General features: G+C 37.6%; 1 non-coding gene across 1 annotated transcript; it reads right to left on the bottom strand.

The window, feature by feature from the left end:
• Positions 1 to 12,162: 12,162 nt before the first annotated feature.
• On the bottom strand, positions 12,163 to 12,235 carry TRNAT-AGU (transfer RNA threonine (anticodon AGU)). Its single transcript has one exon. It is a non-coding gene; the product is annotated as a tRNA-Thr (tRNA).
• Positions 12,236 to 13,485: the final 1,250 nt, after the last annotated feature.

The following is a 13,485-nucleotide window of genomic DNA, read 5'->3' as shown; positions in this document are numbered from 1 at the left end:
AACAAAGTTGGCGGAGTACAGCAAGCCTGCATGCCGACTTAACCCAAGACAAGCCAAGACGTATAACAAATACTACATTTACAGATTAATAATCAGACAGTTATATGAAACACTGTGTTGGCAGTGTCGTAAAAGCTCAATCAACCATTCATTCAATCAATCAATCGACCTTATTTTATTTCATTTTTTCTACTTTAAAATCATATATAATAATATAGGTATATTAACCCAGGGAAGCCACTTCAGTTCTGAAAACTGTTCTCCCAGCGGGCCCTGCTATTATTATCACACAGCAAAAACTGCGGTGTTAACCGGTGTACATAGAGGACCACACCAGTGATTTACACCAGTGTTAAATTGACAGTCTTAGTTTAGCACCTATAGGTGTTATTGCAACACCTTTGGTTGTTACATGTACACTCTTTGGTGTTATATTCAATCTCTAGGGTGTAATTTTAACACCAGAGGGTGTGGTCCTCTATTAACACCCACTGGTGTCAGTTTTAACACCACAGTTTTTACAGTGCACGGCTTTAGCTGGGCTACCTATAGGCGCTCAAAGCTTTCAAGGAATTTCTTCCTACCGGGTTTACCCATTCACCTCACCTGGGTTGAGTGCAGCACAGTGTGGATATATTTCTTGCTGAAGGAAATTACGCCTTGGCTGGGATTTGAACCCACGACCCTCTGTTTCAAAGTCAGAAGTCAAAGTCAGAACTTTGCCTATCCTCATTTATAAACCACGATGTATCATATGATAAATTTGGTATAGGCCTATTCAAGAGTATATTTCAAACCTTATCAAGTTGTTTGAATAATTAAGCGTCACGTACAATGGTATGTGAGTGTTACAAAGAAAACAGTTTTATTTCTTTGATATCAAAATCTCGTACATTTCTTATATATGATGGAAAAGAAATGTCAATTATAATATTTTAATTCTATCACTGAAGGTGATTAATACCCCCGCCGTACGCCGTTACCATGGCAACAGTTCCAAACACATGGAAAAAATATGTCTTGCCTACTTTGACCCCAAGACCAATATGTGAGCTAAATATCATAAGAATTTGTTATAAACTTATGAAGTAGTTCAAACCACAAGACTTTTGCATATTGTTTTTAAAATATATGATGTTACCATGGCAACACAATTTCTGACATATAAAGTAATATGTCTTGCACATCTTTACCTCAAGACCAATGTGTGAGCCAAATTCAATGAGAATTGGTTGAAAACTGATTTAGTACGAACCGCAACACTTTTACCTAATTTTGGGCATAAAAATTAATATGGTGTAACCATGTCAACACAATTTCTAACAAGCAAAAAATATGTGTCTCGCACATCTTTACCTCGAAACCTATATGTGCGAGTCAAATTTCATGAGAATAGGTAGAAAATTGATGAAGTAATTCTATCCGAAATATTTTTATATAACTTTTCACTTTATATATTATGCCGTTACCATGGTAACATAATTTATGACACACACAAAATTGGTTGAAAACTGAGGAAGTGGTTCAAACTGCAAGATTTTTACCATATTTTTGCCATAATATACAGTTACCATGGCAACACAATTTCAGGCACATGCGAAGTATGTGCCTTGCACATCTTTACCCCAACACCAATATGTGTTCCAAGTTTCATGAGAATTGGTTAAAAACTGAAGAAGTAGGTCGATGCGCAAGATTCGGACCGACCTTTTTTTCAATCAATCTGCTTATAATGACAATCCTTCTCTTGCAAACTGTGAATGTTAAAACTATTTGGTAGTAGATCATTTTTGTTTAGAATGACTTATATTTAGTCCAATTTTTTCTTTATGATTCATGCCAAAAAAAAAACAACCAATTATTATGTTTTTTATGTAATGAAAAAGTGTATTGTATACGAATGCTATGAATGCAGAAGAAAACAATGAATCAAATCAAATCAATAATGAGCATGATCGTATGCAGAATTTTTCTTTGTGGCGGCACGAATACGCGTAAATGCGTAATGAAAAGGTTTATCTGGGTAAGACCAAGACAAATAAAATAGAATATTGAGGGATGAAAATATTTCACAGTAGTAATAGAAGTATGAAGTAATAACTTCCATTGAGTGCTTCATATTTTCTGCTCCCAAATGTCAGTTTCCTGGCTGTACCCCGCTTATTTCCCGAAATTTTTAATTAAAACGGGATGAAGTTGCTAAATGGCCCATCAAATATCAAAAGAATGGAAGAAATAAATCATTGTTATGGGTAGGCCGATAAGGTTTATTTTTTAACTCTCAATAATAGCAAATATCATAGTTTCATAAGCAAACTTGAATTACGCCGAATAAAGGTCTATTATTAAACTTTCCATATAATGACAAATAATAATGGTTATTTTATGCGCAAACTTGGATCATGCCGAATGGGTCTATTCTTACACGTCTAATAATTCAACGCCAAGACAATAAAAATAAACCAGGCGATCCTTGCTTTCTGCACTGCTCCTCCTGAAATCGAGTTAGATATTATTTTCAATTTTCTCAAAACACTCAGCCCTGGCGCAAGGTTTAATCAAATGTATTCATCACAAACTTTCTGTATTGTCTTATTTTTTAGGTCCATCCGATAATCGATATCGTCCAATAGATGTTTTCGATCTCTGATGGAAATCCCTCATCGAACTCCTATGGATTGGTTCTAAGTATGTCTTATTGGATTGGATACCACCTGCAGATGACCGCCTACGAATAACATCTAATGGCACCATGCCCTCAGGGCGGGGTTGTTGGGAAATTTTATTCACAGATGGAAACGTATGTCGTCTGCTTGGAATCGCTCCCGCCTCCGCGACCATTGGCGCGTTCTTCGACCCACTTTCTTTCGTCGTAGAAGATTCATGTTGTCCTGTATCTGCTGTAGGTGAAGTTGGTGCAACGGATTCGTGCCAGTGCTGGAGCTCAGCGATGTTCATGAGTTTCGGTTCCCGTTTTAAGATCCCCGGACGCATCGAGGCGAACTCCTTCCGCGCCTTCACGGCAGCGAGGTGAAAATTCGTCCTCCGCTTGCCATCGGCAAACGTAAGACTATCAGTCTGCTTGATGGCGTTCAGAGTACGGTGCACCTCCCAGACCTCCTTCTTATGGTTCCTCATGAACTCGCGATACGAGGAGCTGATGTCGTCGATATTCTTGTGGTGGTCCGTCTCGAGTTTGTTGTGACTGGCACTGAAGAAGACATCCGACTGACGAGATTGGCGACGTTTTCCTCGATCCATTCTTCTCAAATACAAGAAGAAAATAAGATACAAAGAGTGTATTTCTGATATACCAAATCATTCAAGAATACAAAAGAGCGTGATGACGATTTGCTCTACAACCCATTCTTATCAAATCCAAGAAGCAAAACAAAATATAGTGTTTTTTTCTGAAACCATGTCATTCAAGACTTATGAAAAAAGTTTCCATATGATGTCGAGATATTTCATGACCCTTTCCTTAATGATCCAACCTTGTCAAATCCACTAAGAAAACAAAATACAAATACATGTAGCGTATTTCCTAATATCAATTCATTCGAGACAGAACTGAAAAAATAAAAGTTTACATATGATGACGAGAGTGGCGACGTTTTCTTCTGTGATCCATTAGTTCTTTTCTCATCCACGAAGCAAACAAAATGCAAAAAGTGTATTTCCTGATATCAATTCATTCGGGACAGAACTGAGAAAACAAAAGTTTACATATGACGATGACGAGATCGACGACGTTTTCTTCTGTGATCCATTAATTCTTATCTCATCCACGAAGCAAAAAAAAAAATGCAAAAAGTGTATTTCCTGATATCAATTCATTCGGGACAGAACTGAGAAAATAAAAGTTTACATATGACGAGATCGACGACGTTTTCTTCTGTGATCCATTAATTCTTTTCTCGTCCACGAAGCAAACAAAATGCAAATAGTCTGTTTTCGGGTATCAATTCATTCGGGACAGAACTGAGAAAATTAAATTTACATATGATGACGTGATTGACGACGTTTTCTCCTGTGATCCATTAATTTCTATCTCATCCACAAAGCAAACAAAATACAAATAGTCTGTTTTCGGATATCAATTCATTCAAGACAGAACAAAAAATAAAAATTCCCGTAATTACGGCGACGAGATTGACGACGTTTTATTCTATATGATGCACTAATTCTTATCTCATCCACGGAGAAAAAGAAATGCAAATACTGTAGTGTTTCTTCTGATACACATTCAGTCAAGACAGAACGTCAAAAAGAAGTTTTCTTAGGATGACGAGATTGACGGCCGACTTTCTCGTAGGATTCATTTTCATTAAATCCTCGAAGCAAACACAATACAAATATTGTTCCTTCTGATACTAATTCATTCCAGACAGGGTAGAAAAATGAAGATTTCGAGATCGTTTTTTAAAATTTGTTCTTACATAAAAGACCTTTCCAGTCGGTGTCGAGTTTGAAGAAACCGGAAACAAATGGATGCCGATGTTGCGATATTAATGACGACGCTTTACTATGATGGTGGACACTCCCATATTGGTTTCCAGCTTTTTATCCAGGGTACATGTACAAAATATTTCACATTTTACATCATGGTCGAGACTCTTCTTCAAAGTTACTCCTCATAAAAATCACATCAAACCAATTTATATTCAGTATAACTTCAAACATACAGGAACTGTTCGTCACACTTTTTCCTTTTAGATTCCTAAGAAGTGGGCTAGATTCCTAGATTTCGTTCTAGATTCCTAAGGAGGGGGGCTATATTCCTAAGGAGCAACAGATACCATACATGTCTCTTATCAAAATGAACCGTTTCTGAGTGCTTATCTCCTGTTCGACCAACTCTTAAGGTTTTGAAGAGCCTATCTTCTTATTCACCAAAAGTTACTTGTCTTCCCTTCTCATACCTTTTTAATGAATTATTGTTGCCCAGATTGAAGGTCCACTCTGTTGGCAAAATGCATGTTTCTTTTGTTCCGTCTTTTGTTTTCGAGTCCACCCTCTGTGTATCTACCTGATTTGCACTCGGTAACAGAAACCAATAAACTGTTCAAACAACCTGCTTTCAATTTACATTCCTGGCTCGTATTTGTTGTTACTTGTTCGTATGTATTGACACTCTTAAAATAGCCCCCTCCAGGCACCCTTCTACTTCTCTAAGGCTCATTTTATTTCATTCTTTACCCCTCTGTCCCCTCTTCATCTCTCTCTCTCTTTCTCTCTCTCCATGAATAGATATAGAGTATAGCTAAAAGATAATTCAGAAATTAATATATTCTTGCTAACCTTTCTACCTGCTATCTTTAATCTGTACCTTATTAATCTTGAGATTAATGCGTTCTTTCGTGAAATTTTACTCTTTTGTTTCATTATGTATGTGGTATAGTAAAATAATCAGTTTCAAACTTTTCAATTACTCTTTGAAGGTCTATATGGTGTTTGATGATAATTGTTCAAAAACTTTTATTAGTATTTTCTGCATGGTGATAGTAATAAACACAACACATTTTTATGCGCCATCTATCTGGTAAACTCTTTGGGTAAACTATTCCGAGGCGCAGATCATTATGATGTTCACATAACGCCTATCCCGCACCTACATATACATGTAAATACTCAACCTACATCCACCATGTCCACCTCCGCCTCGGTTTTTTTCTCTCTCTCTACCCCCCCCCCCTCTTCTCCCCATGCATTCTCTCTTCCTCTCTCCCCCTCCCTGCCCCCTCTCTACATATCTCCCTTTGATTGGTTTCTTTCCCACTCTCACCCTCTCTTTCCACCTCTCTTTTCAATCATCGGAAAAAACACCTAAGAGGAACGGGGGACCCGCCAGTACAAGGTGAGAGAAGCCAGATAACTTCACCGGTATTAAATCCGTTACTAGGGATTATCTCAACAAGGCTCGGACATCAACATCTTCACTTCGCCATGTTCGCAGTCACTATTCACCAGAGGGAGAAGATAGAGGGATTGTATTGAAATAACATCTGAAGCCCCCCCCCCAAAAAAAAAAAAAAAAAAAAATGGTAAAGAAACAAGACTGTTTTTTTTTATAATTTGAATTAATCAATCAATTTTATTTCTACATCTACTTCGCAGTCTATTCATCCGAGGGAGAAGAGGGATTGTATTGAAAAAAAAAAAACATCTGTAGCTTCCCTCAAAAAAAATAATGGTAAAGAAATTATAATGTTTTTTATGATAATTTTGAGTGATCGATCAACTTTATTTCTACATCAATAAGCTAATATCTGTTTCAGTAAGTCATTTGAAACTGTCTTCCCCATCCCCCCCTCCCAGTCTTCTTTTTTCGAAACACACCTCACACTTTTCTATCTTTTTTCACATTTTACACTCGCACACAAGCACACATCCTTACTTCATGTTTCATTTTCAAATTATGTCTCTACCCGAGGGGGGTGGGCATTACCAGTTTCGTTTGCATACACAACGTACATCTCTTTTGTAAACGTAATTTAGTTTTATCTATTCGACAACTACTATGATGATAAAGATATATTTGCTTGGGAAACATCATTTCACATTGAGAGTACTGATTATTGCAAATTTAGGCCAATTCACTAAAAGCATCTACGCTGAAAAATAATACATTTACATCAATAAAATAAAAATTCAAGGCACGCGTTTGATTGTCATTTACTACTTTAAACTATAGATATCATATACATTGCACAATTTACACATTCAAAGAAAACCAATGAGCTTTTCATAAGCAAATGAATAGAATAAGTTTGTTGGAATCGTAAATGGGAACGGAATAAAGCTGAAAAAGACAGAAATAAGATTATTATAATAAGGAAAATGAGAAAGATAACAAATTATGAAATAGGCCTATCTAAAAAGCGAAGAAATTTTCAAAAAAAATTGAAATGACATGGTAAAGATGAAACTTTCACCCTCTTAGCCAATACTTTCTTTTTGTTATTTGTATTGTCAGTTGTGTGTATCGAGGGCAGAGGAGGCAGGTGTCCCGAGTGGTACTTTGCGAGGACGCAAAATCCCGCAAAAGAGAAAACATACAGACAGAAATGTATTTAGAAGGTTTCACCCTCACCATTCAAAGGCGAATTTGATGCCTCAAGATATGTGCTATAAAGGGCGCAATTACTTTAAAGCTCGGTCGCTTTGCTTCCTCATATATTTCCTCTCAGAATCGCGTTATTTTGCACCCTATTATGTATCACCGCCTTTCACCGGGTTCCAGATATTAAACTTTAATTTTAAAAATATTTCAAAATAAAATTCAGAATATATATTACACGCAAGATAATATATAGATCTAAAGAGGTGTGAACAAGAGAATCCCAAATTATGTTATTCATTTAAGTGGCGTAAACATTGAAAACCAAATAAGGTTAAAGAGCGTCCTGGGGCCTGTAACACCAAGCTTAGCAATGATCGTAGAACATTTTTCTACGATTGATTGCATTGACTACAATGTACAATCAATCGTAAAAATCAAGCGTACGATTAATCGCTAACCTTTGTGTTACGGGACCCTGCTCTTGATTCTTCTCATCTAACAAAAGAGGCTCACGAAAATTTTTGTTAAGACACGAATCATTGGGTGATTTCAAGTCCGGTGTTGGCATTGGTGTTGGTGTTTGTGTTGAAATTTGGATACCTCCCCCTAGCTCAAAAACTTATTCAGATTTTGTAAAACTGATCCAGATCACATCATTGACCTCTAAACAACTAGTGAGGGACCTTTCGTGACCAACTTCATGTTATGTTTGGTGTAATAATCGTGTAAAACTTGACCTAACACCAACACCAAAAGGTCAACGCTGAACTTGAAATCACCCATTAACGTTATGAATTAAAATTAATTTACGTGCAACCCGAAATGTATTAACGAATGAGTAGGGGGCTTCCTCGCAGCTAGTACGCAGAACGCTTTTAAGAACATAGATAATTTATTGTCAAATGCTCTTCATGACAAAAGGCAACCAAGAAGTCTTTGTCGAAAATTGGTGAATCAAAACAGCAGTTTCATCCTGGCCTCATGGCAAACGACATCATTTGCAATTTTTGTCAGCTCTGAAACTTAGGACGACACTGCTGTTCCGGTTCACCAATTTTCGACAATGATCACGGTACGAAAACTCCTCATTGTGGAAAAAAAAAAACCCAATTTCAACTCCATTTCTAAAAGACGTCAATGATATATGGAAACCTGAAACGAGACAATTTTCGATGCCTTATTGACTCCTTTTTAGGCGTAAATATTCACATCTGGATGGGACACACCTTACATCCAAAATCAACAACAACATTCTGTATAATTGTTTTCGTTTACTGAGTATCATATCAAAGACTCCATTTCCTGAGGTCGTATTTCAATGCTGCATCAATACTAGCATTGGCCGAGTACGTATACGACTCTCTCCTCATACGAGCTCGCTGTCGTTGCACCACTCGAGTTTGTGCTCGAGCCTGACGATCTAACGTCAACGGATCTGCGAGGCTTATTGCTCTATCTCTTCCGCGATATACCTTACATTCATGATACGAATGGTGCCACACTTTGGTGCCATCTTTAGTTGTATCACTCCTCATCGAGAGTTTGACTTCGAACTCCGAGCCTTCTAGTTCTACCCCAGCATCAATCTGGGATCTGTCCTGAGATTTCAGCCTTGGTAATGAACCTAGACGTGTTGTTGAGACGTTATTGACTTCCCCGCCATCGACGACGAAGTGGACTCTCTTGTCGATGTGATTCCGATTACCAGGGACTAGATGATCGCCAGCGCGATCGACCTCCTTGATCAAACTGGACACTGGAAGACTAGCTATCTTCACCACTCTCGTTCCGTCGAGACCGAATCCACCATCAACCAACTCAATATCACACCGATCGTCGACATCCGATTCAGTGGGTCTCTTTGATCTGTCACTATTTCTTGGAGTTCTTGGTAACTTTGCATGACTTGATCGTCTGCTACGCGAGTGTGATGATGGTGGTAAAGGGGATACATGGCGGGAACTAGAACGCGACAATGACCAAGATGGGAGATGAAGAAATTGGTTTTCGTTCGTTTTCATGTCTTGGCTGTCGGGAACGCCTTTCCTGGAGTTGCTCTCTTGTCGCTCAACTATTTTAAGAACTGTTTCGTCGGTTTTGCTTTTTAAATCATCGCCATCATCCTTACTGGCACTGCCGAACCAATCGTCACCGATGCTATCGCACCATTGTTGAATCTTAGCATGCAGATGAGTCGGCTTTGAATCCAAGCTGGCTAACGTCGATCTCGTCAATGGTGGAGGTCGTAACCCGTCGCCGTCCTCACAATCGACGTCTGTTCGTATAAACTTCCTTTCGTCAACACAGCGACTGAATTGACTGAAGCGTCGCCTGAATTGAGCAATATCAAACTTTCGTCCCATATCTGAGACGGAACGCCTTCGTGCGTTAGGTCGAGCGTTGATAATTTTCGGCAGCTTAGGCCCAGCTCGCCGAGGTTTACAATAGTTCTCGTCGTCATCTTTGTTTTCCCTCTCGGAACTTTTTTTTAGGTCGTCACTTTGCTTAATTTCACTACAATCACTATCATCATCACTAGATGACTCCGTATCATCGTCACTCGTTGGTAAACCGAGACCATTAAGCCCTCCAAACCCAACAGAGAGAAACTTGGCAGCTGTGGTCTGGTTACTCTGATGACGTCTTATTGGTCTATCATCTTTCCCTCTCCTTCGTGTTTTCTTCTCCATTTCCTCTCTCCTTCCATCCCTCACTCCTTCACTTGGTGCAGCGTCATGTTTTCCATGGACACCACTATCGGTATACAACCCAGCCAGAAATTGTTTCAATTCACTTCTCCGTTGATGGTAGACCTGGATGCTCCCTTGTCGCTGTTTATCAATCTCTTTTGTTTTCCTCTGGAGTTCGTTCGTGGCTTTGATGGTTGCCGTCATCCGCGCGTCCACCTCCGATGCCTGGCTGGAGTAGATGTCTTTCGTTGGGCGAGACGGCATTTTATCAATACCATTCAGTTAGTTGACATAATAAAATCATTATCTCAGATGAGATGGTCGGATGATATGAGATTCAGTTCGTTCTAGGTCGGTTCAAGCTTGCATCAATATCAAGACCAGTTTTGGGTGCCCATCTGTCATATCTGAGGCCAAGTCTAATATGTCATGTATGCAGCATCCAGTTGCACACTAGTTTAATGCAAAAGAAATTGTGTATTTAATGCGCTCGAAAGAACATCCTAATTGCTTCACAAGATATAGGTGGTTCCAGAATTTTCAATAAATCGTTTGAAACCAAGCTTAATCAAAATTGATGAGCAAATATCTTATTGACGTATAACAAATCATGACGCGTGAGTCTGCATGTCTTTGCTGAAATGAGAAGAATTTTCTGAACAGTACCGTTACATTAAAATCCTTTTGTGCTCACCATTCATTTAATCTTCTTCTTACATTCTTAGCTGGTGGATAAATAGAGAAAATTTGAGACTAACTATACTCCTTTGTAACATTTCCTTTGAGTTGAAAAGGGTTTAAGTGAAGGGGCATGTAATCCGGTTTGAGCCCTTGTTCCAAATCGGATAAATTGACTGGTCAAGTAACGAGCATAAAGAGGAAGCGTCTAGTTGCTAAGCAACAACATGATAGGAAAGAAAGTGCAGATTGTGGTTTAGAAACGATTTATTTGCTTTTACAAGCATGCACACTCCACTATGAGTTCGCATGAAGATGCTGATGGTGGAATAGAAAAGACTATTGCTAGCCCGATTGAAGGCTAAATAATGATAAACATAATATATTGTATTTCCAAAGTGCTTGATATTATACCAAACGTTTCTAAATGCCTTACAACACATATAATAACGTAGCATTAATGAATAACATAACTGGAAGGTTGTCAAAGACCGACACATATTACAAAAATCAACCCCCTTTTAGGAACTAACAACCATACTGTTTCCGTGTGATAAGAAAAAAAAAACCCGGTTAGTAGAAGATACATGTATATATATATATATTTTTTTTTAAATAAAGCCGGATATAAAGCAGGTGACGGGTCAAACAGTATTTTAATTTGGGGCGTGTATTGGGACACCTTTCTTAATCGAGATCAAGATGATAAAGATTTGATAGTGTTATGGCTGTTGATGATCTCGATGGTGATGTCGACGAAAACGACGACGATGATGATGCTCATGAGATGATGATGATGATAAAGGGAACTAATAATAAGAGCAAGGATATTAATAATGATTATGTTTATAATGTTTATATTAAAGGTCAAGTCTACCCCAAGAAAATGTTGATTTGAATAAATAGAGAAAAATCAAACTAGCATAGTGCTGAAAATTTCATCAAAATCGGATGTAAAATAAGGCATTTTAAAGTTTCGCTTATTTTTCACAACTCAGTGACATGCAAATGAGTCAGTCGATGATGTCCATCACTCACTATTTCCTTTGTTTTTTATTGTTTGAATTATACAATATTTTAACTTTTACAGATTTGACAATAAGGTCCAACTTGACTGAACCATAAAGTATTAAACAATGATAATCCACATGTTCAGGAAGGAATTAATCGTTGTTTCACTTGATAATCAGAAGATTAGGAATATTTCATATAATAAAAAACAAAAGAAATAGCGAGTGGATGACGTCATCAGTCTCCTCATTTGTATACCAGCCAGGGTGTGCATATAACTGTTTTGTGAAATTCGATTTTGATGAAATTTTCAGTGTTATTCTTGTATTTTTCTCTTTTTATTCAAATCAACTTTTTGTTGGGATGGACTTGCCCTTTAACAATAAAAAGGACCTTAAGAAGGTTGATCTGGAAGTTTACCAAATTTGATGACATATTCGAGAAGAAAATTAGTTTCATATCCATAATGCATCAATCATCAATGATTAAGCAGCTCGTTCGAATACGCAACCTTTGGTGGTTTTTTTTAAACGTTGTCACTCTTCCAAAACGGACGTCGAGTTTATTTTTAGTGCTAATATTTTATTTACAAATCATATCATCAATTAAAACAATGTCAAGTGTACAGAAGAATGAATATTGATGCAATGAATATAGAGGCACTTTTGGGAATAGACTTACTATTCTAAAAAAACGATTGCTAATCAGGAAAGAAAAAAAAGGCAATCCCGGATTTGAACCGGGGATCTCCTGTTTACTAGACAGGCGCTTTAACCAACTAAGCCACAGCGCCGCTCGGTTCGCAGGGCGACTGTTTACATGTCAAATTGACTACTACGGCAAAAGCGACTGAACTATGAGAGACAGACCGTGACGGGTACGCAACCCCCCTCCCCTTTGCTGGCAAATAATTTCAAAGGGGAAAACGGGGGGAATACAGATGGGGAGCAAGGGTGAACTAATTGAGAGCAGGGGCGACCACTCCCTATTATTTTTCGAGAAGTAAAAACAAAGAAACAATACAGAAAAGAAGAAGAAAAAAGGAATTAGAAGGAAGAGACAAGAAAGAAGATAATAAAAACAAGGAGTGGCATAGCCTACTATTGGTCTTGTATTACGACTGTATTTCAATGAACATGTGGTTTATATGATATGTTCTAAAAATATGTATTTCAAATTGTTGAAAAAAGGATTGCATCTTGGAAGGTGAATCCTTAAAGTTGAAGTTATATATATTCTCATAAAAAAAAACACCAATTTTTTTTTTTTTTCAATTGAGAATAAAGGTCGTCATATGCCCTCGCCCCGCCAAAAATATCCCGGGTCGTCTTTGGTTGAGAGAAAATAAATTATGATGAAGTGTATTCTTCACACAACATTTGTCAGTGGGAAATGTCTTCTTTCCTTTCAAAATTCGAAGAAACAGGCTGTAAGGCCTACTAATTACATTCCCTCATTTATGAGCAACAATCTTTTTCATTAATTCCCTGCAAATCAGTAACGTACTGAGCCAATCATTTTGAAGGGGCACGTATTTAGGAAAAATTGTAAAAATGTGGGGAACAATGATTTTAAACGTTTTATTAAAAAGTTTTTAGATGAGATTCCAATCTTGTGACATAATATTCAACAAATGAGAACATGTTTCACCTTAGTGCTTGTTTCGTTTCTTTATTCTTTTTTTAAAAATTGGTTGTGGAACTTTTATTCTTCTTTTTTATCACGGGGGGGGGGGGGGCGTGATGTAAATGCATGTAATTGGATGCAATTTGGTTTATAACCCCTTTTCTCGTTTTCAAATATATGGACTTAGCTTATGATTTATGTTTGTTTCTTTAAATACACAACAAATATATAATATACATAAAACATTCGGTTTGGTGTGTTTCAGCTGGAATCTCTCTGTCTTTTAAGAATGGCATTCCTGCTTTACCCTTTTTTTTAATGGAAAATTAGAATGAGCAATAACAAGCCACTTGTGGGATTCCTGCATGAAAGACAGAATCTGGCTTCAGGTAAAGTGCCTTAAAGGCATTGGCTAAC

The sequence above is a fragment of the Lytechinus pictus genome, chromosome 7, assembly GCF_037042905.1.
Source record: "Lytechinus pictus isolate F3 Inbred chromosome 7, Lp3.0, whole genome shotgun sequence".
Taxonomy (NCBI): Eukaryota; Metazoa; Echinodermata; class Echinoidea; order Temnopleuroida; family Toxopneustidae; genus Lytechinus; species Lytechinus pictus.
Note: the sequence above shows the minus strand (reverse complement) of the source record. Positions and strands in the feature narration are given on the sequence as shown.